Source organism: Neoarius graeffei, chromosome 5 (assembly GCF_027579695.1).
Source record: "Neoarius graeffei isolate fNeoGra1 chromosome 5, fNeoGra1.pri, whole genome shotgun sequence".
In the NCBI taxonomy this organism is placed as follows: domain Eukaryota; kingdom Metazoa; phylum Chordata; class Actinopteri; order Siluriformes; family Ariidae; genus Neoarius; species Neoarius graeffei.
Genome location: NC_083573.1, coordinates 14342173 through 14369116, shown reverse-complemented (window position 1 = coordinate 14369116; position 26944 = coordinate 14342173). Strand labels below are relative to the sequence as shown.

Genomic DNA, 26944 nt, shown 5'->3' with positions numbered 1-26944 from the left:
CTTCCACAACAACACCTGCCCGGTACGCAAACTGCAGACAGTCCTAGGCATGTTGTACCTGGGGTCTGAGGAGGCTGAGGAAGAGCCGCTCCAACGTCTTCAATATGCACATGGTCTGACAAACATAAGGAGCCTGTTTAACAAATGCATGTCTGTTAGTCAGTCTGACTCATGATATCCGATTTCCTCACAGCGTTAACTTTGATCTCTTCCTGTTTCTCAGTCACTGTTTAGGGGCAGGGTTTAGTTTAGCATTGGAATGAAAACACTTTAATGTGCATTTGGCACATTTTCAGTTTCACACAATGTGATTGTGTGTGTGTGTGAATACTCTAACACTCGGCCTTGTGAAACCAGCACCTGGGTACCTGCACCAACACGGTGCTCTTGTTTGTGTCATGATCAAAAATACAGTGTCTTGCAAAAGTATTCATCCCCCTTGGTATTTGTCCTGTTTTGTCGCATTACAAGCTGGAATTAAAATGGATTTTTGGAGGGTTAGCACCATTTTGATTTACACAACATGCCTACAACTTTAAAGGTGCACATTGTTTGTTTTTTATTGTCAGACGAAGTTGTGGAGAAGTATAGATCAGGGTTGGGTTATAAAAAATATCCCAACCTTTGAATATCCCACAGAGCACCATTAAATCCATTACAGCAAAATGGAAAGAACATGGCACCACTGCAAACCTGACAAGAGAAGGCTGCCCACCAAAACTCACAGACGGGGCAAGGAGGACATTAATCAGAGATGCAACAAAGACACCAAAGATAACACTGAAGGAGCTGCAAAGATCCACAGCGGAGATGGGAGTATCTGTCCATAGGACCATTTTAAGCTGTACACTCCACAGAGTGGGGCTTTATGGAAGAGTGGCCAGAAAAAAAGTCATTGCTTAAGAAAACACATTTGGAATTTGCCCAACAGCATGTGGCAGACTCCCCAAACACATGGAAGAAGACTGTCTGGTCAAATGAGACAAAAATAGAACGTTTTGGCCATCATGGGAAATGTCATGTGTGGTGCAAACCCATGGTGGTGGCAGCATCATGCTGTGGGGATGTTTTTCATCTGCAGGGACAAGAAAGCTGGTCAGGACTGAAGGAAAGATGGATGGCACTAAATACAGGGCAATTCTGGAGGAAAACCTGTTTGAGTCAGCCAGAGATTTGAGACTGGAATGAAGGTTCACGTTCCAGCAGGACAATGACCTGAAATGTACTGCTAAAGTTACGCTGGAGTGGTTTAAAGGGAAACATTTAACTGTCTTGGAATGGCCTAATCAATGCTCAGACCTCAATCCAATTGAGAATCTGTGGCATAACATGAAGATCGCTGTACACCAACGCAACCCATCTAACTTGAAGAAGTTGGAGCAGTTTTGCCTTGAGGAATGGGTAAAAAATACCAGTGGCTAGACGTGCTAAGCTAATCGAGACATATCCCAAGAGACTTGCAGTTGTAATTGTAGCAAAAGGTGGCACTATAAAGTATTGACTTGGGGGGGGGTGAATACTTGTGCACACTCCAGATTTCTGTTTTTTCATCTTAGTTATTGTTTGTGTCACAATAAAACAACAATCTGCACCTTTAAAGTGGTCGGCATGTTGCGTAAATCAAATGGTGCTCACCCTCCAAAAATCCATTTTAATTCCAGCTTGTAATGCGACAAAACAGGACAAACACCAAGGGGGATGAATACTTTTGCAAGGCACTGTAAGGACTTCTTGAGGTGCATGACATTGTAATTGCACGTATTGTGCAGACTGCTGTGTGTGTGTGTGTGTGTGTGTGTGTGTGTGTGTGTGTGTGTGTGTGTGTGTGTGTGTGTTTTGTTGTGTATCCTGTCTACACTGTTTGTTTCTTTCAAGAAATCAATACCCCATCTATCTTATGAGACATCAACCTGCTTGGTCATGTTTTCATGTTTTATATTTACCTTTGCATCCTTAAATTTCTCGTGCATGCATAAATCTCTCTTCTCCCAAACACCATCCCAATCCATCTTAATGAAGAGAGGATAAATAAACCGAGAGGGGGAGCCCTGCAGGACTGCATCTCTCGGTGTAATTCTGTAATCCCAAGACACGATGGCATTATATTGATGAACGATGAACATGATGGGATTTTCTGCAGCCGTTTTTGCTCGCCTGAAACACTTTCCGCAGCCTTACATGGCTGTGTGTGTGTCAGTGTGTAGCCATGTCTTCAGATCACCATAGTCTGGATTACGACTGTATAATTGCGTCTCCTGAGAAAAACGGGGACAGTTTCATAATTTCAGTTCATGTTCACAAGGCTATTGCCAAACACATATTTCCTTTTCTGGCTGCATGTGAACTTATTTAGTCTCCTGAAGAAACAGTGTCGAGATGGCGATGCTTTAAAGTGCTAAGTTGCTGAAAGTTCTTGCTAACAGTCGTGGGATAAATTAAGCTCTGATGCTCTTATTTCGAGCGTCTGTCTGGAAAATATGCTAATTGCTTGAATCATCATCACCGTCTTAAGATGGTCGCTGATTGGCTGTGTGACTTTCTTCACTTTGCTTTGTTTTCTATGACCAGGGTTTCACACTAGCAGCGCCTGCACTTCACACATTTGGCAAATACTCCAAAAGATCTCACCATTTCTATTTACTCTTTCTTCGTTTTCCTGTTGTCACTCGACACGCTGATTGTATCGTAGTTGAATTTACTATGGTTGATGTTTGTTTTCCAACACATCATTTTCCTTCATTGTCAATGAAGAGCACTAATTTTTCAAGACACCCCAACATTTATTGTCCCCCGCTGGTTGAAAGGCCCAACGGTGGATTATGTCGTGGCAATGTCCATCCATCCATCCATCCATCCATCCATCCATCCGTCTGTCCCGGGAAGGGTGCTCACCTTCTGAAATCAACTCCTCTCACAATTTTCGGAGGAATTTCACGAAACTTGGCAGGATTCTTTGTTATATATCAGTAGTATGCATATTGTTATTTTGTTCAATTCGGTCGCATTTTACCAGAGTTACAGTTCTTGATTAACAACCTCGTACTTTCACAATTTCCTGAAGGTGTGCTCGCCTTCTGACATCAACTCCTCTCACAATTGTTGGATGAATTTCTCGAAGTTTGGCAAAAGGCCTTGATATATGACGCTAATACATATATTGTGATTTAATTCCATGTGTGAAAATTTTACCAGAGTTTTGACCCTTGAATAAATAACTTGTACTTTGACAATTTTATGAGGGTGTACGTTCTTCTGAAATCAACTCCTCTCACAGTTTGTGGAGGAATTTCACCACATGTGGCAAAAGGCCTTGTTATATGACAATTATATGCATATTGAAATTTTGTTTAATTTGGGTAAATTTTACCAGAGTTATGCCCTTGATTATTAACAAATTTGTACTTTGGCGATTTCATCAAGGTGTGCTTGCTTTCTGAAATCAACTTCCCTCACAATTTTTATCCTCCGCTGGCCGAAAGGTTTGAAGGGGGTTTATGTCGTGGCGATGTCCATCCGTCCCGGGAAGGGTGCTCACCTTCTGAAATCAACTCCTCTCACAATTTTTGGAGGAATTTCACGAAACTTGGCAGGATTCTTTGTTATATGTCGGTAATACGCATATTGTAATTTCATTCAATTCAGCTGCATTTTACCAGAGTTATGGCACAGTTGACAGTAGGGGATATTGTGCTCTCAGAGCATTCTTATTTTAAAGGAAGATGGCCTAATCTGAGGGGATTCCAGAGCAAATAATGTGCGTGAGATCGCCCGGTCTGTGCAGTCAAGCTAACGGAAGAAGTGCATGTGCGCATGCATGCGTAAGTTTACCTTTGATCATTCCACCATCTCCACTGATCACCGATATTCATTAGTTTGGTCCTGTGTTTCCTTTCCTTCGTAACATAATGCATTTTCTTCTCACTTTCCGTTACTGTCGTCGGTCTTTCACATTTCATTCGCATGCTCATGTCCTCCATTTTTCTCTCCTGTTTCAAATTTGTATCCCACAATGCCTTGCGCGAACGCGGAAAGCCCACCACGTGATGCATGACGTAGTATCTTGTATTGAGTCATGGTGAAGCAGGAAAAAATAACAGGGCCACCTGGCCCTAAATTCATTCACTGTTCTATTTCAATACTACTACTACTACTACTACTACTAATAATAATAATAATAATAATAACAATGCAAATTGGAAGTCTGCAATTTGAATTCAGTAGCTTTCACTCCACTGGAAAAAAAAAAAATTGAATGACAGGGAAAATTCTTTTTATGACCGACTGTACACTTGCAAAATCTGAAAGGCAGTCTACCTTTAATTAAAGTACGGGGTGTTTAAAAAAAAAACTGATGATATTTGAGATGTAAATATCCCAGAAACTACATAGTCGAGGCAAATGAAACTGAACATGCTTAATGTTGAGCAATATAAGATTTATTCCTCAAAATTTGAATGAGAAATTCAAAGGTATGTGGATTCCATGAACGATTTCACAAAGTTTGAATATGAGTGCCGCCTGAGACGCAGACACACCACACACAGACAGCCTTCCTCTTTGAACTTCTTGTGCCGTGTCCAAATCTGCATTGCAGTCGGTGCATTTTTAGAGAATTCTCTCATAAATGCACGCTGTACAAGACTGTCTTGTTCGACTGTGTTCACGCACACTCTAACACACAAAACGCCTTTTCTTTTCCATTGAATGGCATTTCTATACCTAAAAAAAAAAAAAACATAACATTTTGACCTGTTTCCACACATGCTGTTAAAATTTGGGGTCAATTGAATGAAAATTGGCAAAGTTGTTAGATTGTGAAATTATATCAATTTTTTTTTTTTGGAAACACCCTGTATAATTTCACCCAAAGCTCTCAGCTTAATTCCACCCATTACATAATTTTGAAAAATGCTACAAAAGTGGGCGAGGGGCTGAGGAGAGGGCAGACGGGGTGGTGGTGGTGGTGGTGGTGGTGGTAATGAAATGTTTCAACATTAAAAAAAAACAAGATAAACAGTAAGTAGTAAGCCATAATAAATTAAACAAAGTCAATATTTGGTGAGAGACAACCCTTCGCTTTAAAAATAATAATAATAGTAGTCTGAGGTACAGTGAGTGCAGTTTTATAAGCAAATGAGCTGCAGGTTTTAGAGCATCTTGCAGAACCAGCCACAGTTCTTCTGGACACTTTGACTGTCACACTCGCTTCTTAATTTTGCTCCATCCATCCATTATCCGTAACCGCTTATCCTGTGCAGGGTCATAGGCAAGCTGGAGCCTATCCCGGCTGACTATGGGCGAGAGGCGGGGTACACCCTGGACAAGTCGCCAGATCATCACAGGGCTGACACACAGACAAACAACCATTCACACTCACATTCACACCTACGGTCAATTTAGAGCCACCAATTAACCTAACCTGCATGTCTTTGGACTGTAGGGGAACCCGGAGAACCCGGAGGAAACCCACGTAGACAAGGGGAGAACATGCAAACTCCACACAGAAAGGCCCCCATTGGCTACTTGGCTTGACCTTAGAACCTTCTTGCTGTGAGGCGACAGTGCTAACCACTACACCACCGTGCCACCAGTTACTCACAAAAACCCTTGAACATATCCTTACAAACTTAAACTTCAATAGCACTTTTTTCCCATACCATAACTTCCAAGATGAAGTTCATGATCATGTCCATCCCATAATTCACTTCACAAAGTTCAAGATGAAGTCCATCAAATCAGTGCTCCTACCTGTACACGGAGGCATAAAAAAACCCACTTGTTCTTTTCACCACCGGGGTTCTCATTGCTTCTCTCTCTGTGTGTTGAATACGCTTTCAAAATGACTCGACTGGAAAAACAGAATGGCTCCGGGCCTTTTTGTTCGGCTCTCGATGGCGCAAAATGTTATTGGTTTCAGGCAGATGCTTGACTTTCGAGTATGATATCAAAGTCTGAGCTTTCAAGCGCTTAGCAAACCTGGTTGCAGGATGATAATAGCTGAAGCGAATGATTCTCTCTGCCTGCGCAACACAATGGTTTCCGGTTCGATTGCGTATTGCTTGTTTCGCGCGTAACGTGCGCTGTGACCACTTGGAAGAAGTACTTATAGAATGAAAATGTTTTGGCGAAAAACTAGGAATCCGTAAGACTATTCAGATACACCCGTAAGCCTGAGGAAAAATGAAAATGCGTAAGGTTTACGGCTATTCCTTATGGGCATCCAAGCGGTCGACTTGACATCAGCATCGGCCTTGCAAGTTTCAGGATGGTTTAAACCAGTAGGTGGCGTTTTGAGCCATTTTTTCAACCCAATGTTAATTTTGTCAATATCAACACCAGCATTGATGTGTCTTTTCACAGTATAGTCATACCATTTAGTTCGCAGCTCAAAAAACCCACAAAATTTAAGTGCGCAATATCGTTTGATTTGAAAAACAGTTCGCTGTGAAATTCTCTGCACCCGTTATGGTTTTCCTGTTGTGGGTTTCCTTTTCCTGTCTTATAAAACATGACAGTTTGTCTTTCATACTATAGGTCAGGGGTATTCAGGTACGGGCCAGTTCTACAAAAACCCCTGTTTATAAAGGTCTGAATAAGCAACTAGCTAATGTAACTGAATGGCAAAAACAGCTACGTTCTCATTCTTAATCATTAACGATAATGTCCTGGCTATAAAATTAACAATTTGAAGCGGTTATGTGCTCTCATGGTGAGAAGAGATGGGTCAGTTCACATTTGTCCTTTCTTCTTTAAACATCCTGTTTGCATGGTTAACTTATTTTTTAACAAGTCATGCAGTCGGATTGCTATTGTGGCCTGACGTAAAGCACATCAGAAAGGAGTCAAGTAGCTAACTTCTTGGCTAACGCTAACAGTTGTTTTTAGTTTGTTTGTTTTATGCAAAACTCTTTCAAGGTAGACTGCCTTTCAGATTTTTCAAGTGTTGGTCATAAAAAGAATTTTCCCGACACCCAATTATTTTTGTTTAGTGGAGGAAAAGCTACTGAATTCGAATCACAGACTTCCAATTTTATTCTTCTTTTTTTTTAAAAAATAGAACAATTAATGAATTTCGTGCCACGTGGTTCTAAATTCTCTGCTATTTTTTTCCTGCTTCACCATGCCCCAATTCAAGATTACCACGTTATGTATCATGTGGTGGGCTTTCCCCGTTCGCGCAAGGCATTGTGGGATACAAATTTGAAACGGGAGAGAAAAATGGAGGAAACGAATGAAACGTGAAAGACCGACTACAGTCACGGAAAGCGAGAAGAAAAGATGTTATGTTATAGGCGAAGGAAAGGAAACGCAGGACCAAACTAATAAATATTGGCGGTCAGTGAGCACCTCGGTGTGATCAGCTGTTCGTTTCACGACAGAATGATATAACTGTTGGTGCACGGTCAAAAGTAAACCTGTAGATGGCAGTAATGCAACACTGTTGATGCCAGCTGCCATAAAACCCAAAAGAAGGAGGTAAACCTGCGCATGTGCACACAGACTTCCTTTGTCTGCTTGACTGCACCAAGTGAGCAATTTCATGTACATTATTTGCTCAATCCCCTCAAATTAAATTACTTCCCAGCCACAGAATGGCCTGTCTTTTGAGATATGGCAGAAATAAACAGATATCACAATGACCAAACTTCAGAGGGAACTAAATTTCACTGATTTTATGAAATCGAAAGGCCGTCTCGCTTTAAACCATAGCGCTACATATACACCCAGGCCTGGAAACCAGCAAGCTTGGACCCTGAGATACTGATAAACTACTAACTTGATTCATTTCAACATTGTTCAACTGACCTGATGCAGCCATGTCCCATACTGTTCCATCTCTTCACTAAGTGTCACCGGTGGTGTCTGTGGTGTGATAACATTGATCCAACTTTGCAAAGTGAAAGCGTGACACACTCCAAGCAAACCGCTATCTGCCCTCTTCCACATACATGAACTACAGAAGCCAATGATTGCATACTTGACACGGTATCTTTTGACGGGTGAATATTGCCTACCACTTTTCCTTCAGAAAGCTACAGTATTACAAAATAATCAGTGAACATTGTTGGATTTGCTCTTCTAATCTCGCTTCAGCTGTTTTCAGCACAAGTATATTGGCAGCGGCTGTCCATCGCTCACGATGATGACTGCTTCATTAGGATGCGCAGAAACGCACATGGGCCGCAAGGCTTGCACCAGAGTGAAAAAGCCATCCGCAGCGGCAGCACAAATGGCCCAGCTGAGCTGCTATGGAATGCCAGGCCTCGAGACCTCTCATGTACTATTCTCCTCTCCTACAGTAACAAAGCACCTTGCACAGTAAGGTAAGACAAACGATGTCGTGCCCCCATCGTGTTGTCTCTCTGGACCTCCAGACCTGATGCGAAGTGGTGCACAAAAGTGCCACAGACCTGACGGGTATAGAATTTGCCCCGCAGTGACAACTGACTTGCTGAGTGATGCCATCCATTGGCCATTTGAGTGGCTCTTCTGCATGCCATTTGGTGGTGCACCATTGATCCTGTTGGGTTCATCTGCCACATGGCACTGAAAGGCACCCTGCTGCCAGCACCTTATTGATGATGTACTATTTAACTCACAGCTGGAACCCAGGCAAGTGCAACCACTCCAGGTCAGAGCGGACCCGGGAGCAATGCTGATTAAGGGGTGACTCCACTTTCCCCAGTACTCAAGTCTTCTCGGACCTGAGACTCACCACCGGCTGCAGTTTAAAGTCATACCCAGGACTAAGATACAAGCATGTAGTGTCAGTCATAGTAAGTGAAGCCGAGAACCAGTGGAATGCATGATGATAATGATCTCATCTCATCTCATCTCATTATCTCTAGCCGCTTTATCCTTCTACAGGGTCGCAGGCAAGCTGGAGCCTATCCCAGCTGACTACGGGCGAAAGGCGGGGTACACCCTGGACAAGTCGCCAGGTCATCACAGGGCTGACACATAGACACAGACAACCATTCACACACACATTCACACCTACGGTCAATTTAGAGTCACCAGTTAACCTAACCTGCATGTCTTTGGACTGTGGGGGAAACCGGAGCACCCGGAGGAAACCCACGCGGACACGGGGAGAACATGCAAACTCCGCACAGAAAGGCCTTCGCCGGCCACGGGGCTCGAACCCGGACCTTCTTGCTGTGAGGCGACAGCGCTAATCACTACACCACCGTGCCGCCCCTTGTCTTAAATCAACTCGATATTATACACACACACATATTTATATTACCGTGCCGCCCTGATGATAATGATGTTGAATCTAAATTTGTATCGCTCTGTTGGATCGCGCCATTCCACTGGTTCTTGTTATGGTTCTAGCTAATTGGCAATGAGCTCACGTGTTCTAGCAAATTGTGCCAGTATTTGTAAAATAAATAAAAATACATTAATTAATAAAAACAAACCACTCTGGCGATCATGAATAATGATTTTTCCAAAGAAAAATTGTGAAGTATGTTGGTTCAATTTCCTAGTCAGTTTGCTTCAAATATGGCACTCAGAATGCAGGAGAATGCACCATTTTATCCATCCATTATCTGTTGCCGCTTATCCTGTTCTACAGGGTCGCAGACAAGCTGGAGCCTATGCCAGCTGACTATGAGTGAGAGGCGGGGTACACCCTGGACAAGTCGCCAGGTTATCGCAGGGCTGACACAAAGACAAACAACCATTCACACTCACATTCACACCTACGGTCAATTTAGAGCCACCAAAGTGTTGGGTTTCCCCAACAGTCCATGTCTTTGGACTGTTGGGGAAACCAGAGCACCCAGAGGAAACCCACGCAGACACGGGGAGAACATCCAAACTCCACACAGAAAGGCCCTCACCGTTCGCTGGGCTCGCACTCAGGACCTTCTTGCTGTGAGGTGACAATGCTAACCACTACACCACCATGCTGCCCTGCACCGTTTGACATCTTTTCAAAATTTTCTGGAGGGCCATGCCCCCGGACCCCACCTCGAAGGGCGTGACTACGTCCCACAATCTGATCTAAGACTTTTCATTCTCTGGGGGTTGGCAAGTATGTGATCGGCTAGTGTCGCTGTGATTGACCGGAAAGAGAGAGGGTATGGCGTCCTTGGTTCCTCGAGAGCACAGTCGATTTGTTCTCCTGACTTCAGAATGACTCTGAATGGCTGTGATACTGTTTCACTGGGATTCATACTCATAATTTCTCACGTTGCACCAATTATGAGGCCTTGTATTGTTTTTGAGTGATTTGTATGTATTGTTTTTGTTATTGTTCTGCCAAATATGATTTGTCTAATGAGGAAATAATGTCTTAATTGGGACAGTCAACTAACTGACTGAGCATGCATCACTCTAATTTGATTGTTTGTGTAAAGACAACGGAGTGGATGAAGTCCTTCAGTCTCCTTGAGTTTCTGTTCTTTGAATCACTTTGGTATGCAGAGAGTGAGAGAGAGAGAGAGAGAGTCACAATAGAAAGAAATGATGAAGAGGCTTTGGCTAATAATGAGGACGATGATGGATACTGGATGATTATCTATCAAGGAGACAAGTTAGAGAGAAGGATGGTTTCCACAGACACATAAACTCCTTCCATGGTGTACTCATGCGTAGAAATCTGAATTCTCTCTCGCGCTCTCTCGCTCCCCCCCCCCCCCCTTCATATTCCCTCAGCTTCAGGCAGTGATAGATTTGCACATCTGCACTTTTCAATAAAACACACACACACACACACACACACACACACACACACACACACACACACACTTTTCTTTCTTTGACAGAGACATAAAAAAGCCAAATAGTGTGTCCTGTCAGAAAGAAGTGTACATTAAACTCTTCATCTGAACATGTGATCTTCGTGCCTGTATGTTTTGAATGTGTAGAGATGGAAAAGGGGAAAAAAAAAGAATACAAGACTGACTGCGAGCGCTACAGTATGTCAGTGCATAGGAGGTGTGTGTGTGTGTGTGTGTGTGTGTGTGTGTGTGTGTGTGTGTGTGCATGCATATCTCTGAGAAGTGGCTTACACCTGGAGCAGGTCAGGGTGCACTAAAAGATGGAAAAAAAGAGAGTAGCCTAGTGTGAGATGAGAAGGAGGCAGGTTTTAGGTCAGATGGTGTAGATCCATGAATAGAGTAAAAGAGTGCACAAGCTCTGAGATAACAGCCGACATCACGTTGGGGCTTTGCAGCTTCTGCCAGTAATGACTCGAAACTGCTGACTGCATCATGCAGGGAAGTTTACAATGTCAGGGTGTTGCCGTTTGAGTTATACGTGTATATACTGTATACTGGCAAGGCCAATTCTGTTGTTTTTGCTATACACTGAAGACATTTGGGTTCGAGATCAAAAGATGAACACGAGATGATCGATGAGACTGTCAGCTTTCGTTTCCTGATCTTCCCATCTTAATGTGTTGAACAGCTTCGAACATGGAACCCAGACAGTGTGACAGACCACATACGTGTTAGGTGAGCAAAAGTATTGGAACGAAGTCTTTAGGTGGTGTAGTGGTTAGCACTGTCGCATCACAGCAAGAAGGTTCTGGGGTCGAACCTGGGGGCCTTTCCGAATGGCATTTGTATGTTCTTCCTCTATCTGTGTGGGTTTCCTCTGGGTGCTCCGGTTTACCCAACAGTCCAAAGACATGCAGGTTAGGCTAATTTGTGGCTCTGAATTGAGCGTAGGTGTGAATGCGAGTGTGAATGGTTGTTGGTCTCAGTATGTCAGCTCTGTGATGATCTGTCGACTTGTCCAGGGTGTACCCCGCTTCTCGCCCATAGTCAGCTGGGATAGGCTCCAGCTTGCCCGCAACCCTGCACAGGATCAGTGGTTACGGATAATGCATGGATGGATGAATGGGATGGATAGTCTTAAAGTAAATAACAATTAATATTTGGTTGCATATCATTTGCTTTCATAATTACATCACGAAACTGCTCTGTTCTTCTTTTGCAATGCTATTCCAGGCTTGTACTGCAGCTTCTTTCAGTTATTGTTTGTTTTGTGGGGCTTGAAGAGGAGATGAAATGCTCCTCAATTGGTTTCAGTTTTGGGAATATGTTTGTGTTGGCAGTGTGTTTTGGATCATTGTCTTGCTGCATGATGACGTTACTCCCAATTAGATCGGATACATTTCTCTGTAAATTGGCAGACGTTTCTGTAGACTTGTGAATTCATTCTGCTGCTACCATCATGAGTTACATCATCAATAAAGATTAGTGAGAATGTTCCAGAAGCAGCCATGCAAGCTCAATCCATGACACTACCTCACCATGCTTGAGCAGTGAGCACGTATGTTTTGGTTCATGAGCAGATCCTTTCTTTCTCCACACTTTGGCATTTCCATCACTTTAGTACAGGTTAATCTTTGTTACAGGACTTTAGTGTCTCAGCTTTTTTGCAAATTCTAATCTGGTTTTCTGATCCTTACTGTTGATCTGTGGTTTGCATCTTGTGGTCTGGCCTTGATATTTCTGCTCTCGAAGTCTTCTTCGATTGGTAGATTATGACACTTTCACTTCTGCCCTGTGGAGGTTGTTGGTGATGTCACTGACTGTTGTTTTCGGGGATTTTCTTTGCAGCTCTCACAATGTTTGTCATCAACTGCTGTTGCTTCGATCGATTTTCCGTCTTTTCTCAGCATCGAAATGGCTTGCTCTTCTCATAAACTGCTCTCACAGGCAAAACTCAGGGCTCAGAACAAATGTAGACATCCAGAGCTGTTGTTTTAAACAGTCAATCTGACATGGCGCACCTGGGTAACAAGAAACATCTGTCAGCCGTGTGTTCCAATATTTTTGATCATGTGAAATATTTACGGGTTCAAACCAAAGGTGTCATGTTCGAGGCTGGTTAACACATCTAGATGTGAATATCAGGAAATGAAAGCTGAAGTCCTTATCTGCATCTTTTGACCTCGAACCCAAATGTTTTCAGTGTATAGCAAGAAGAAGAGAATTGGCCTTGCTGTTCCAATACTTTCAGAGGTGCAAATCAAATGAAATCCAGGGGAGCGTGCATGTGGTGGTACAAATATATATATATATATATATATATATATATATATATATATATTTTTTTTTTTTTTTCTGGTCAACTTAATTTCATTTGCTAATATACATCCAGGCGGCACGGTGGTGTAGTGGTTAGCTATCACTACACCACCGTGTCTTTCTCCTCAAAGAAAGACAAGCAGAGATTTGGAAATTTCACCCTCTACAGTGCATAATTTCATTTAAATGATTCAAGGAATCCGGAGGAATTTCAGTGCATAAAGGGCAAGGGCTCAAGCCTAATCTGAACACCTGTGGTCTCCGATCCCTCATATGGCAAAAAGGAAGCTTTATCTTAACTGTGTCCAGATGTGCCATCAACTTCTCTGGGCTCAAAGGCATCTGGGATGGACCATCACACAGTGGAAAAAATTTATATATATATATATATATATATATATATATATATATATATATATATATATATATATATATTGTATATATATATATATATATATATATATATATATATATAGGCGGCACGGTGGTGTAGTGGTTAGCGCTGTCACCTCACAGCAAGAAGCTCCGGGTTCGAGCCCCGTGGCCGGCGAGGGCCTTTCTGTGCGGAGTTTGCATGTTCTCCCCGTGTCCGCGTGGGTTTCCTCCGGGTGCTCCGGTTTCCCCCACAGTCCAAAGACATGCAGGTTAGGTTAACTGGTGACTCTAAATTGACCGTAGGTGTGAATGTGAGTGTGAATGGTTGTCTGTGTCTATGTGTCAGCCCTGTGATGACCTGGCGACTTGTCCAGGGTGTACCCCGCCTTTCGCTCATAGTCAGCTGGGATAGGCTCCAGCTTGCCTGCGACCCTGTAGAACAGGATAAAGCGGCTAGAGATAATGAGATGAGATGATATATATATATGAGACTGGCTATAATCCATGTACGATGAGATTGAGTGGAATAACTGTTTTATTCGATCCACATTTCACAGGATTTTGAGAAACAGAGCATTTTTATTGTTCTTTTTTGCAAATTCCATAAATAAAAAAACTTTATACAAAACGTCCGACAAAATCATTTCCGCTTATAATGCAAACAAACCGGCAAAATGACAGTAGCAATTTGTGAAAAATGCTATAATAATAATTCTTGAAAAATAAAAAAAGACACGTCCTTACCATCAAATATTTCCCATCCATCCATTATCTGTAGCCGCTTATCCTGTTCTACAGGGTCGCAGGCAAGCTGGAGCCTATCCCAGCTGACTACAGGCGAAAGGCGGGGTACACCCTGGACAAGTCGCCAGGTCATCACAGGGCTGACACATAGACACAGACAACCATTCACACTCACATTCACACCTACGGTCAATTTAGAGTCACCAGTTAACCTAACCTGCATGTCTTTGGACTGTGGGGGAAACCGGAGCACCCGGAGGAAACCCACGCGGACACGGGGAGAACATGCATACTCCACACAAAAGGCCCCCGTCAGCCCCGGGGCTCGAACCCAGTACCTTCTTTCTGTGAGGTGACAGTGCTCACCACTACACCACCGTGCTGCCATCAACTATTTTAATTCCATATTTTGTTGCTTTTTCCCCCCCTATTTTTGGGGGTTTTCTTCTTCTTCTTTAGGTTTTTTTTGCCTGTGTAAGTATTTTTTTATTTTATTTTTTAAAGCTTTTCGTTCGCGTCTTTACAACGAAGCGCTGCAAGTTGAAGTGTAAGCAAACAGTTCGCTTGATTCTCACTTGTGTTGGCTCTTATCTCTCAGCTAAATCATTCACAAAGATCATCAGAAACCACTTTAAAGACCTGGATCTTAGTTAAACAAGACGGAGAAGTGATCACGGCGCATTCTAACCGTATGGTTGGGGAAGAATTTTGTCGCGACCTTCATGCATATGGACTTTGTGAGGAGAAAACAAAGAAACAGCTGGGGACTTTAGCGCTTCGTGACTAAAAAAAAGTACTGTAAAATAACGACACCTCGCAAGAAAAGTACTTGGAAAACACTATCTGAGAAGGATATACTGTACAAACCGTTCACCAAGTGATCGCTGCAAACTCGAGCACGCTTCGACTCGGCTCCCTTCGATTTCAGCGAGAGGTTCAAAAGCCACCTTTCCCGATGTCTTTTTGTGAAATCCTGTGCTCGATCACCCTTTTTTATTAGTTCACGCGGAACCCTGAAGAAACTTTGATCAGTTTCACGGTTTGATCGATTCGAACAACCTAAACCAACGCAAGCGTAAGGCATTTTTCATGCGAGCAATGCACCTTCTCCGTACAAACCTTTTGTCAGCTGAGCTTTGGTAGACCACCAGCGAAAGTTTTGAATAACTAATGAGGTGGATATGACGTCACGTGAAACCTAGCAATTGAGGTGATAGAAAATGGAGGGAAAGGTGTGTGTGTGTGTGTGAGAGAGGGAGAGAGAGAAGTGGAGGTGTTAATTGTATGAGATGTACTCCTAGTGCTGATGTTAGCAGTGTGTGTAATTCCAGAGGTCGGAAGGCTCATTGTGCAAATCAGTCTAATGATTCCTTACGAATTCAGTTCCAAACCCAGGCAGCAGGTCAACCAAACTTACAGCACTACTGGTCAACTGGAATTACAAACCTCTCCTCATCACTCTCTCTCTCTCTGTATGTAATGATGCCAGACCTGATGGCGAGGAAAAGAGGGGAAGGAGAGGTGAGCTGGGGAGAGTTGAACAGCAGGTGTTTTGGAGTGTTCTGATGAGAGCTGATTATTATGATTATGCCGCTGATGGCGAGGATGATGGTGATGATGGTGATGACAGCAAGAGATTGAGCGAGAGTGAGAACGGAGAGAAAGAGATGATTTGAATGTGAATGCCAAGCTGATGTGCACTCTTTTCTCCTTGCTGGCATGCGGCCTGGCAAGCCTTTCACTCTCTCTCTCTCTCTCTCTCTCTCTCTCTCTCTCTCTCTTGCTTTTCCTCACACCCTTCTTCGTGTGTAGCTCTGTCTTTTATATCAATTTCTATTCAGCTCTATTCAGCGTGGCTTTAACAGCATGACCGCATCGGGTCCGATATTGCCAAAGATGCACACACTCACTCTCTCTCTCTCTCTCTCTCTCTCTCTCTCTCTCTCTCTCTCACACACACACACACACACCCATTCAGTACACGTAGAGGGTGGTATTTGAATCACAACATGTGTGTTGGGTGTCAGACGAACTCGTCTCTGTGACCTTTTGCCACATCACACCTTTGAGTGTGAATTCCACTCTCATACATCACACTGCCTCTGAATGCTAATGGCATGGAGTGCACACACACACCTACGTCACACCAGCAAATAAATAAATATATAATCAAAACTGCATACTCTGCCATTTGAAAGTAATCAGGCAGTGGCTTGTGGTGCGTTCAAACGGAACGTGTGAATTTGTGTTTTGGACATGGAAAGGTGAACGCGCAATATGGCGGTCACTTAAGATGTTAATCTCTTGAGAACATGGTTGCTAGGCGACTGGGAAACCTGGACGGCGTGCACAAGCTAGCAAATAACCGAGACGAACGAACGAGCTACAAAGCACATGTTGTCTTTTCTCCGAACAACGTAATCCCGTAGTGGCAGCAGAAATGAGACCGAAACATACACAGCATCAACACTTCCCCTTAGACGTCTCGGTAAATGATGTGTAATAGATTTGAATGGGTCAATCCCAGTAAAAGGCTCGGTGGTTAATGATTATTTCTTCCTACCCTGAGTTTAGACTCCATTCGGCAGTTCGGCTCAATCGCAACATCATGTGGATTTATTTACATTTCGCCGTGCTGCACATCATCTATCGAATATTCATGAAGAGATGCAGATTTCCAAAGCCAACCAAGCTAGCAACATTGGCGTCTATTCTTTACCTGCATCTACAATATGCACAACCTCATTTTACCGTAGCAACGTATTATTTATGTGGCAGTGTGATTTATGTGGCACATTGGATTTGTAATGAAACACTGACCATATGAACCATATAAGAACCGTATTGCATTATATAGCCGGAAAAAAAAATGTTCTCTGAGTTTTATTCAAGAGTATTTGAAGTGTTGAGAATTACTCTGATGTCATGGGGACTTCCAGAGATATGGGAATCAATCTAAAGTGAAAGGACCGTGTAGGTGAGTGGGTGGTGTGTGAGGATGAACGAAATGAGAATTTGATCTTTAGTAAGTGTGTGTGTGTAATTGTAATTTGTAATTGTGCGTGCATGTTTTTATATACTACTAAGGACCAAATATACCCACAAGGAGAGTAAAATCTGACAAGTTTGACCTTGTGGGGACATTTGGATGGTCCCCACAAGGAAATTGTTGTTGTTGTTCAACTGCCTGGCTGCATGTTTCTTCAATCGGAAGCATTTCTGGGTTTGCCAAGAAAGAGAAAGATGCGCTGAACACCCGAAAGGCTTCCAAAACCTCATTAGATATTCTTCACACATATTTACAAGAGAAAAACACACCAATGGATATCGAAAAACTGGAAAAGAGACACGTCGGAGACATAAAACTAATACACTAGCGAGCGACTGTGACAATTTGTAATTGTGTGAGCATGTTTTTATATACTACTGAGGACCAAATGTCCCCACAAGGAGAGTAAAATCTGACAATTTTGACTTTCTGAGGACATTTGGATGGTTCCCACAAAGACGCTGTCGTCGTTGTTGTTCTTCTTCTTCAACAAAAAAGAGCCAAAATGTTCCCTTTTCATTACTGAGGTTAAGGTTAGGTTCAAGTGCGGGCACAGCATTAATTAACTGCATTAATAATTACGACAATGGAGGGTCCTCACAAGGATAGTGAGACAAGTGTGTGTGTGTGTGTGTGTGTGTGTGTGTGTGTGTGTGTGTGTGTGTGTGCACACGCATGTTTTTATATACTACTGAGGACCAAATGTCCCCACAAGGAGAGTAAAATCGGACAATTTCGGCCTTGTGGGGACATTTGGATGGTCCCCACTAAGGAAATTGCTGCTGTTGTTTCTCTTCAACAGAAAAGAGCCAAAAAGTTCCCTTTTCATTACTGAGGCTAAGGTTAGGTTCAGGTGCGGGCACAGTGTTAATTAACAGAATTAATAATTACGACAATGGAATGTCCTCACAAGGATAGTGAGACAAGTCTGTGTGTGTGTGTGTGTGTGCGCGCGTGCGCATGTTTTTATATACTACTGAGGATCAAATGTCCCCACAAGGAGAGTAAGATCTGACAATTTCGACCTTGTGGGGACATTTGGATGGTCCCCACAAAGAAATTGCTGTTCTTCTTCTTCAATAGAAAAGAGCCAGAAAGTTCCCTTTTCATTACTGAGGTTAAAGTTAGATTCAGGTGCGGGCACAGCATTAATCAACAGCATTAATAATTACAACAGTGGAAGGGCCTCACAAGGATAATGAGACAAGTCTCTGTGTGTGTGTGTGTGTGTGTGTGTGTGTGTGTGTGTGTGTGTGTGTGTGTGTGTGAGTGAGTGAGTGAGTGAGAGAGAGAGAGCATGTTTCTATATACTGTAGTATATAAAGAAGTATATAAAGTATAAAGAAGAAGAGAAAGAAGAAGAACAACAACAACTTCCCTGTGGGGACCATCCAAATGTCCTCACAAGGTTTAGTCATCCATATTATGTCAAGGACCACTCAACTAAGTAAAGAGAAACAATATCCATCATTACTTTAAGACCTGAAGTGTCTTTTAATTCATAAAAATAAAGAAAAAACATTTGAATTCGAAGGTGTGTCCAAACGTTTGACTGGTATTGTGTGTATTCGCACATCTAAAAATAGATGCAGTACAAACTGATGATTTTTTTTAAAAATACTACTGAGGACCAAATGTCCCCAAAAGGAGAGTAAAATCTGACAATTTCAACCTTGTGAGGACATTTGGATGGTCCCCACAAGGAAGTTCTTCTTCTTCTTCAACAAAACAGAGCCAAAAAGTTCCTTTTTCATTGGTTAGGTTCAGGTGCGGGCACAACATTAATTAACTGTATTAATAATTACGACAATGGAAGGTCCTCACAAGGAGTGTGTGTGTGTGCGCACTTGCTACATATTGAGGAACGGAGCCAACAGAGTTTGTTCCAATGAAAAGAGTTAGGACATTTTTGGGAAGTGAGGACATTCTTCAAAGGGCTGTTTGAGGGTTAAGACTTAGTTTTAGGGTTCAGGTTATCATTAGGTTTAGGTTAGGGTAAGGGTTAGAAGTACGAGAGAGAGAGAGAGAGAGAGAGAGAGAGAGAGAGTGTGTGTGTGTGTGTGTGCACGCACATATCTGGTGTGACCCATATTTTTCACCACACACACTTTATTGTAATTATTCTGTAGTTTTCGACAGTGTGTGTAGGGTTTTCCGTTCCACAGCTTTCTAAGCACTTTCATAGTTTATCAGTTTTGTACTACATCTGTTTTTTAGATGTGCGAATACACACAATACCAGTCAAACATTTGGACACACCTTCGAACTCAATGTTTTTTCTTTATTTTTATGAAGTAAAAGACACTTCAGGTCTTCAAGCAATGATGGATGTCGTTTCTCTTTACTTAGTTTAGCGGTTCTTGACGTAATATGGATTATTACAGTTGTGGAACAGGGCTATTTAATGTATTATTGTTGTTTACTATTTATTGCTTGATCTCAAATGCATGAAGAAGGCAAGAAACTAGTGCACTAATTAACTTTTGATGAGGCACAGCTGTTAGAGTCTGGTTCCTCTCAAGTTTTCTTCCTTATGAGGTCTCGGGGAGTTTTTCCTTGCCACCATGACCTCAGGCTTGTCATTAGAGGTACATTTATTAGTTTGTATGTTTAAAACCTATATTTTTTTCTGTAAAGCTGCTTTGCGACAGTGTCTGTTGTTAAAAGCACTATACAGAAACTCACGACAACGACGATGATGCGCACACGTACACACACTTGGACTTCTGTCTTTGTGGGTACTCATTGACATAATGCATTCCCTAAATCCTTAACCATCACAACTAAATGCCTAACCCCACCCTTTACCCGAACCTAAACCTAATTCTAACCTGAACCCTAGAACTAAAACCCTCAAACAGCCCTTTGAAGAAGTGAGGACCAGTCAAAATGTCTTCATTTCCCAAAGATGTCCACACTCTGTTGGTTAATATGACCTCAATATGTAGCAAGTGTATACACACACACACACACACACACACACACACACACACACACACAGGCTTAAAAGTTTCATAATTTGTCTTGGCCTTTGTTGTTTTGTTTAAACTTGTTTTTACTCTGTTTGGGGCCGTATCGTAGAGGCAGTGTAGGGGGCTTGGAAAGTACAAGATGAACGTTGGTCATACGACGTTTCAGGAAGCCTTAATGTGGTAAATAAGCGGAAATCATGTCATTTTCACTTTCACCATTAGTAATGGAAAGCCCCCACAATTCCCTCTCCCTCTCTGTCAAATGAGACATCAAGGAAAAGAAAGCAAGCTCAGTGACTAGAGACTGCGTTTTCCTTCCTCCTCCTCTGCATGTTTTCTGTGCCACTTTAATGATGCAATGGTGGGAAACGTTTGGCACCATGAATTGATTCACCCAAATAGAACACACAAAGCTAACAAAAGCTAACAAAGTGGTCCCGTGTTCAAACCTGTCCTCCGCTCGGCCTGGCACGCGTCCACATGCAGTCGCAGGAAACTTGGCACAGAACGTTTACCCTGACAGCACCACTGTTCTCGGTTCAGAGTCAGCCTCGTCCTGTAGGCTTTAATCCCCACAGGGCACGAAGGAACCCGATTCGCGATCAGTCTTCTGAGATCAGAGCCGTGTTATTGTGCAGTTTCGCCGGCACCCAATTAGATAAAATCTGCCTCTTTCTAAGATCCGCTTCTCCATGTTCTGGTCTTAACGTTAATCGCTTGAAGCTGTGTTGGGAAAACAGACTTCCTGTTTGTGGTGGTTCTTTCTCTCACAGATTAGTGCCAATTTGATGTTCCTTAATCCTCACTTGGTATGCTTCCATACAAATGTTTAGAAAAAGGTTGGGGGAAAAAACCCGCCAAGCCTACTATCACAGACGTACAAGAACAAACACGAACACTATATGGCCAAAAGTATATGGACGTCTGACCAAATATGTCGGTCTTCTAAAAAGTTGTATATGATGACTTCGTATGCTGTAGCGTTACAATTTCCCTTCACTGGAACTAAGAGGCCCAAACCTGTTCCAGCATGATAATGCCACAGTCCACAAAATAAGCTCCGTAAAGGCACAGTTTGTCAAGGATGAAGTGGAAGAACTGGAGTGTCCTGCACAGAGCCGTGACCTCAACCCCACTGGAATGAACTGCAACACCGACTGCACCTCAGGCCTCCTAACCTGACATCAGACATCAGTCTTTGACCTCATTAATGCTCTTAGTGGTGAATGGGCACAAACCACCTTTCAAAATCTAGTGGAAAGCCTTCCCAGAAAAATGGAGGTTTCAGAATGGGATTTTCAACAAGCACATATGGGTGTGATGGTCAGATGACCGCATACTGTTGGCTGTATAGTGTACAACACTTTTGTATTGATATGGTCATGGAAATGAAGCATGTTAATAAAGAGAAAAAAAACTCGTAGTTTGTGTATGGGACGCTGTTTAGATCCAGAACATCGTCATTTCTTTTAATGGCAGCCTGTTCATCTTATCTGACATGAAGAACATGCATTGTTCCAGAATTCTGGCAAGATTTTATTTGAATCGTCTCATACAGAAGTGAGAAGGTGAAACATGGCTGAGATTGGGGCATGGTAGCGGAGAAGTAAATGTGGAAAGGCAGCATATACTGTAGTGTTTAGCATGTTAATAACTTTCATGCATACAGCACACTTTTTTGATGGAATAAAAACACGTGTTCTATTCCCTTTGAGCAGGATTCATTTGTTTGGTTCGACAGCATGCAATATCATGAGCATATCGCTTATCCTATGTGCATTACATCACTCTATCCAATGGAGAATGATCGTTGAATATGGTTTACGATATCATATGGTTGTCAAGACAACATGACGTCACATGTCGGAGCTGATGCAAATATCCAATGAGAATGTTTTATTTGTTCGCTGGGAAAGAGAAAGACGCGTCGAACACCCGATAGGCTACTAAAACTTCATTAGATATTCTTCATGCATATTTACAAGAGAAAAACATACCAACAGACATTGAAAAACTGGAAAAGAGACATGTCGGAGATGTAAAACTTCTGTGTTAGCGAGCGACTGTGATAATTTGTAAACGAACATGGTGGCCAGGTTTGCTTCGTCAAATACATCAGATTTTGAGAGAATTTTGAAAGAGAAAGACGCTTCATTTGGAATCCTATTGCAATAAATAGAATTAGACCAGAATTAAATTCCTCGCATATAAAAAAAAATTACATGCTTGAAAGATTCAGATTTTTCTATTCCATTCAGAAAAAAAAAAAAAAAATATATATATATATATATATATATATATATATATATATATATATATATATATATATATATGAGTGATTCCACGCTTATGGTACTGAAAAAAATTCACCTAAAACCATTTCTTTTTTTACCATCAGGTCACAAAACATGTAATCTTTAATGAATGATATGTTAAAAGATAACTTTAATTTTCTGAGATGTAATAAAAACATATTTATATGCCAAAGTCAGAACGTAACAGAAGTGTTGTGGACATATATATTCTCAATTTTAACAATGTAGAATTACTTTTTGAAACATAGGAAGGTGATGTTTTAGCAAATATAATTAATAAACATGTGTAGTAGAATAAACATGCACATTCTTTCAATAAGATTAACATGGTATATAGCTAGATTGTAATTAATTTGTAACAGACGCGAGATGGACAATCGTAACAGAAATAATGTAACAGACATCATTTTGGAACTCATAGGCTTGACTTTGGCATATAAATATGTTTTTATTACATCTCAGAAAATTAAAGTTATCTTTTAACATATCATTCATTAAAGATTACATGTTTTATGACCTGATGGTAAAAAAAGAAATGGTTTTAGGTGAATAAGTTTCAGTACCCATAAGCGTGGAATCACTCATATATATATATATATATATATATATATATATTTTTTTTTTTTTTTTTGCAGTTTGTTGTAAATATCTGCCACATATTACAATATCAGTAGACATTTTATATTTTGGCTCGAGGAATGACATGCGACCTTTGACCTGGATTTTCATGTGGTTACAATGTCGATTCCCTGTTGACATTTATAGATAGTTTTCACATGACATCACAGAGTTGGGGATTCCCTAGTGGCGGCCATCTTGCGGGTCAAGCTTACCGTACGGGTGACTGAGCACACGTTGTAACGCGCGAGTACAAAGTCTTCAAAAGAACCCAAGCAGGCTATTTAAAGCTAGCAGTGGTGCACACCTGTTGTATTCATGGCTGTCGTAATAGGTCAGATGATGACGTCAAGCGGAGCTTTTATGGAATTCCCACTGTACGGGAGCACGAAGACGAGCAAACAAAGAAACTCAGCATACAAAGGAGAAATCTATGGCTTGCAAGAATTAACCGCAAGGATTATCAGCCTGGGGCGGCACGGTGGTGTAGTGGTTAGCGCTGTCGCCTCACAGCAAGAAGGTCCTGGGTTCGAGCCCCGGGGCCGGCGAGGGCCTTTCTGTGTGGAGTTTGCATGTTCTCCCCGTGTCCGCGTGGGTTTCCTCTGGGTGCTCCGGTTTCCCCCACAGTCCAAAGACATGCAGGTTAGGTTAACTGGTGACTCTAAATTGACCGTAGGTATGAATGTGAGTGTGAATGGTTGTCTGTGTCTATGTGTCAGCCCTGTGATGACCTGGCGACTTGTCCAGGGTGTACCCCGCCTTTCGCCCGTAGTCAGCTGGGATAGGCTCCAGCTTGCCTGCGACCCTGTAGAAGGATAAAGCGGCTAGAGATAATGAGATGAGATGAGATGAGATTATCAGCCTTCCAAACACAGCAAAGTCTGCTCCAATCATTTTATAAGTGGTAAGTTGTTTAAATAAACAATCAATTGTGTTTAAGTTTGTTTTTGGAAACCAAAACATTGTGTAAACAATCTCTGGAGGATGCCTAACTGGAACTGACATGGTACTGTAATGCCACTAATGGATGTAAAATTTGTCTTAAATCTCATCTCATTATCTGTAACCGCTTTATCCTGTTCTACAGGGTCACAGGCAAGCTGGAGCCTATCCCAGCTGACTACGGGCGAAAGGTGGGGTACACCCTGGACAAGTCGCCAGATCATCACAGGGCTGACACATAGACACAGACAACCATTCACACCTACAGTCAATTTAGAGTCACCAGTTAACCTAACCTGCATGTCTTTGGACTGTGGGGGAAACCGGAGCACCCGGAGGAAACCCACGCGGACACGGGGAGAACATGCAAACTCCACACAGAAAGGCCCTCGTCGGCCACGGGGCTCGAACCCGGACCTTCTTGCTGTGAGGCGACAGCGCTAACCACTACACCACCGTGCCGCCCCTTGTCTTAAATCAACTCGATATTATACACACACACATTTATATGCAGTGTTGAGAGCTCTAAAATTCCAATCTTTACATACCTTGGCTGTAATTAGGACACGACTGTCACTTGTTTTTATATGGTGGACTTCACGGACCCAGCCACAGACAAAATAATTGTATGACTCCAGCGACTTGTATGCTTTGAGGTCGTCAAGTGTGTAGGCACTTTTACTATTCACAAAATAGTTCACAATATCAGGGTACGATATGGATGGCAGCCCTGCATAGTCACTTGAAAATGCATCTTTGTCCACTTCGTAGGGGTCAATTCCCCCAAACAAGGCCAGTTTGGCTGCATACCATTGTCGTGAGATGTCGTCCAATGTATCCATATACTTCCGTTTGCTTGATTTTGCCGACATTGATCTTTATTTTAGAAAACTGACTATATAACTTTAATTCGTCCGAGATAACGTAGCTGGTAATAGCAATGGCCCGTTTTGTTAGCCCCACAAGATGGCGGCTGGAGGGGGTTCCCCGGAATGCCGTGACGTCAGTGAAAACTATCTATTGGTAAACTCCAACACTAGAAATTAAGACAAACAACCAATGATTAACAAAATGTGATGGACGAAAATATTTAGAAAGTGGAACAAAAAGATTTTCTGACGCAGGTTAAACATTATCAGTTCATTTGTTTACAAACATTAGAATTACTTCATTTACGTAAACACTAACATCGATATATTTATAAAGATATTTTGTACTAAACAAAACATAAAAGAAATTTTAAATAAAAACTATATTTTGTTAATACCATATACTGATTTTTTTTTTAAATAAATAATCATCTGGATGTCGATACTTGTGGAATGGTGTCGATAACTGTGGACAAATGTGTTGATAATTGTGGAACGGTGTCACGTGATCTGATCCGCTAAGTAATCAGGAATCAACTCTTTTTTTTTTCCAGTGTAAGTTTGAGTAATTATTCATACATAATTTACGTACTGAAAGTCTTTTCTACTTTTGCAATGGCCAAAAGATTGTTAAGGTGTCGATAACTAACTGTAGCTGCCTCTCTCTCTCTCTCTCTCTCGCACGCATGTGTGTCATTTATGACACGAAATGAGATAATCACTCACCTAATGGAGTTAAATGTGATTAAGGCTACCAAAACTTCATTAGATATTCTTCACGCATATTTACAAGAGAAAAACATACCAATGGACATAAAAAAAAAACTGGAAAAGAGACACGTTGAAGATGTAAAACTTCCTTTGCTAGCGAGCGACTGTGATAATTTGTAAACAAACAAACATGGCGGCCAGGTTTTCTTGGTTAAATATGTCAGATTTTGAGAGAATTTTGAGAGAGAAAGATGGGTAGAACACCCGAAAGGAATGGGAATGATGAGAATATTGGCTGGCTTTTTTTCGTGGTATATCAGATACATTCCATTCACCTAACTATGACAAACTACCAATGACAGCGTAACTAAAAGAGAGAGCCAGAAAGTAAGACAGACATGAAGGAGCCCTGGGACATAAAGCAGCCAGCCGTTACACCGTCAACAACCCCGAGTGAACAAGTGAGAGAGAGAGAGCTCCTACTGAAATAAAGAAAAGGATCATCAGCAAACAGCTGAATGTCACAGTTCTGGACTACAGACGGCAGATCATTGATCTACACCAGGGGTATTCAATTAAAAGTCACTGAGGTCCAGTTATTAAATTTTGTCCAAGTAGAAGGTCCGAACCGAAGTCCAGCTTGTGTCTTATAGCCTTCCCCTATGTCCACATTTTCATATGGTTTCAACAATATTTATTGTTAATTTCCAATGCAGGAAATGAACTGAGTGCACAACTATCTCTTTTACCATAAATAAAAGTAGTCCCAGGAAAATAAATTCAAGGCCTTTATTTCAGATTAAAGAAAACAGAAACCTTAGAATAAAATAAATAAAAAAGTGCAAACAGAGTGGAATAACTCCTTTTTCTCTTAAATTAAAGAGGTCCCAACCTGAAGAATTGAAGGCCTACACTTCAAGTAAAAAAGGCAACTCAGAAAACATTAACTAAAAAGTGCAAACAGAGCATTGACTTCACATTTTCTCTTCTTTGTTCTTAAAATAAGGAGGTCCCAGCCTAAAAAAATGAGGGCCTACTTTTCAAGAAAAAAAAAAGTCCACATCTTCAGAAAACAAGTGGCTTTTTGGGGGGGAAATGCAAACAGAACATTTTTCTTTGAACTTTTCTCTTTTAATTCTTCTTCTTTTACTTTTCTTAATGAGAAAAATGGGCATGTGGCTGACCTGCCAGTAATTTAAATCTTGGTTGGAATGGAGTTAGTGCCATTCTCATGCAGATATGTAGGTGTTCATTGCTGAGCCTAGAACGGTACTTGGTTTTGACAATGTTCATAGTG

General features: G+C 41.8%; 1 protein-coding gene across 1 annotated transcript in view; it reads left to right on the top strand.

The window, feature by feature from the left end:
* Positions 1-26944, top strand: part of cadm4 (cell adhesion molecule 4) — a 430262-nt gene that overhangs the window by 57706 nt on the left and 345612 nt on the right. The window lies entirely within an intron of this gene.